Genomic DNA, 3,113 nt, shown 5'->3' on the forward strand with positions numbered 1-3,113 from the left:
AACATGTGGCTAACTTTCGGGTCGTCCTCTCGAAGCTGAAATCCGGTCCCGATTTGCGAGCTTCGAGAGGGACATTACTGTAGTTGTGAAAGATCTTGCCCTTCTGAAAAAACTCTCACATGGCTGACTAGACATGTAATGGTAAGAACAGTTGGTCACATTTTGAATCACGCAACACTCTGACAACTTTTACAATACCATGAGCATTGATTTCAGTACCAATATTCATGTTCTGAGTAATGGCATTTAAATCTAACGTGTATGACCTGGAAGAAATACTCCAGGCCTTCCAGATTCTAAGGAAAAATACGACAAACTACATATTATAGATTCGATCAAGCGGGGAGAGTTCAGGAGCTAGAAATGCGCTTTCAATCTTTTTCATTAAGTCTTAGTACACAGTACCCAGCTAGAAATGAAGTGTCTAGTGTCCATCGGATCGACGTCGATTTCATGTGTCGATAGATTTGCCCATTTCGATATCGAAACGTACTTGGGTTCCACATAGGTCAAAATCGACGGAGAATCGACAGGTCAATATCGACATAGATTCGATACTTTGATTTCGAATTGGCTCGTCGTCCTTGATATCGCAGTGTAGTGTAGACGTGTAAAGGGTTTGCATTATACCCTGCGAGACGCCTGAAGGGTAGGCAGCCCATCCTACGGGGATGCAGGCTAGAAAGGGTTGCCTAGCCAGCCAGGCTGGGGTCGTGCATAGCCAAGGTATCAGCGGATCATAACAGGATTGGTGTGCTCCTAGCGTACTACAGATCTGGCAAAGCGAGAAACTTTTTAGTAACTGATGTTCGAGCCAACCGTGAAACTTGAGTGGTTAAAATTAAACAAAAAATACAGTAGTTCAAAGAAAAGGACAAAGTTTTGATGAAAGGTTTATTCAAGAATAAAAGCTTAAATCAACAAAGGTTGATGAACAGGAACATCTTAAATTTTCGTACAGAATATTTTAACAAGTATCACATTCGGTTTAGACCTCGATAGAAGTTCAAATGAAGAATGTTGAAATATTCGTATTGAACAATCAGGATCAAGTCCTGTCTCACTTATTAAACATAGGTCACAAATATGTTTAGGTTTACAAAATAAACTAAGTTAATGACTGGTGAAGTACTAATGATAAATATTCCTAATCACATAAGATCTTTCATCAATTGAAAGACTAAACATAAGTGTAGATCACAAGCAGACTTAAATTATAGCAAATGGTAACCAGTCCACGAATTAAAGCTGCACATAACTAACTCTAGATAGAGAGCAAGAAACAAAACAAAAAAACAATGATTACTTGAGCAAATCTCTAAGGCTCACAAGACTGTTTTCATAAAAATTAACTCCAGAAAGATAAACAAGAAAGATAAAACAAAGAGTTACTTGAACAAAACACAGGCTCACAAGAGTGTTTTCAATATAGAAAATTTCTACTGGTCCAGAGAGTTAAGATATATTAAACTCCAGAGAATACGGAGAACAAGGAACATAAAGGAAAATATTAGCAATCACTCATCTAAAGCTCACTTGAAAGACAGATAGGAAATTTCTACTCATTCAGATATTAAAGCTGTATAACAACTCCAGATGGAGAGAGTAAATGAAGTAAAAAAAAACCTAGACAAAACTAACACAAGGAGCATAAAATTCAATGAAATTTGAAGTAGTTCACAAATTAAACTGAGTTATGACCAGAGAACAAAGGAACATTAAAAGACTTATGAAAGGAATTACTTCAAAAGGGGTAAAAAATTTCAGTGAATAAAAAAATCAATTTGTCATTAAGCAGCAGCACTTGAAGTCTTAGAAGTAGCAGCGCTCTTTGAACTTTGGGTCCCAGGAACTTTAGTTCTTCTTGCAGAATCTTTCAGCCATGTTTGCAGAGCTTTGTGCAAATCTTCCAAAGTGCTATTAGGAAAGAATGCCAGGACAGCAGCTGCAAAATAAAGAAATGTTTAGTACAATATGATTTAAGATTAGATTGGATTTGTAATTAATAAAATATCCATATGTTCTTTACCTTCTAGAGCATCATTGGGACCAAGTTTTTGGAATGCAATTTTGCCGTTTCTTCCTTCCATATTAATTTTGGTTGCAAGGGTATTGGTCAATACTTTCTTAAGCATCTTCCGAGTTCTCACAGCTTCTGCATTTGGCACATTGACGCGATCATAAAATTTCATATAACCCACATGTAATAAATAAAATAAAGTTAAAATGCTACCCAATCCGAAGGACAGCAAGAAACGTATTTTGCAATTAAACTGAGAAGACTTACCACCGCTGCTAAATTAGCATCAGATTTAGAAATGTGTCTTTCCTATGCTTTTAACTCTTTTGGAGTGCGAATGGGAAAAGTTGGCAACCCAGGTGCAGGGATGGAAACGGTAATGAAATTATATTATTGCCTTTTTTGGCTCCTGTTCAAAAACTACGGGCCTTAATGAACTTTCGACACCGTGCCGCAATATATAAGAAAAGGCTCTATCCCAGCCAAACGGAGTTGCCCACAATATTTCCTTTTCGAGGGAGATGTGGCCACTTTTTCGCAAGAAATTATATTAGGGTGCCGGTAATTTAATTTCTTAGATAAAAGTTGCCACAACTCCTAGGTTAAGCACATATTGCGAACAACCCTGATGGGATCAGATGAATCCTTTTCTACTCTACCAATGCACGGTGTCGAAAGTTAATTAAGTCACATAGCTTTTGAACAGGAGCCTAAAAGGCGATAATATAATTTCATTACCGTTTCCATCCCTGCCCAGGTGGCCTCGAGATTTTTCTCTTATTAGGAAGGACAGTTCTCATTAGCCTTCCTAGATTCATGAGCATCAGATCCATTTTACCCGATGCATCCAGAACATTTACACTGAGCCTGTCCAACCTAATATCGATTTCATCAAAGCGCTGACTGTTAATAAAGAGCAAACCATGTTTCATAGTACAAAAATTGACTGTAAAGCAAAAGTAAACAAGGTAATTACAGAGAGCTTACCACTAGTATTAGATTCAAAAAGCGTTCGCTTGTGACCCTCAGATTCCGAAGACTTGAGAAAACTGCTGCTAACAGGGCTGGAATGACGTAAAAGTATGTGAAGATT

Source organism: Frankliniella occidentalis, unplaced genomic scaffold (genome assembly GCF_000697945.3).
Source record: "Frankliniella occidentalis isolate FOCC.00 unplaced genomic scaffold, Focc_3.1 Scaffold1, whole genome shotgun sequence".
In the NCBI taxonomy this organism is placed as follows: domain Eukaryota; kingdom Metazoa; phylum Arthropoda; class Insecta; order Thysanoptera; family Thripidae; genus Frankliniella; species Frankliniella occidentalis.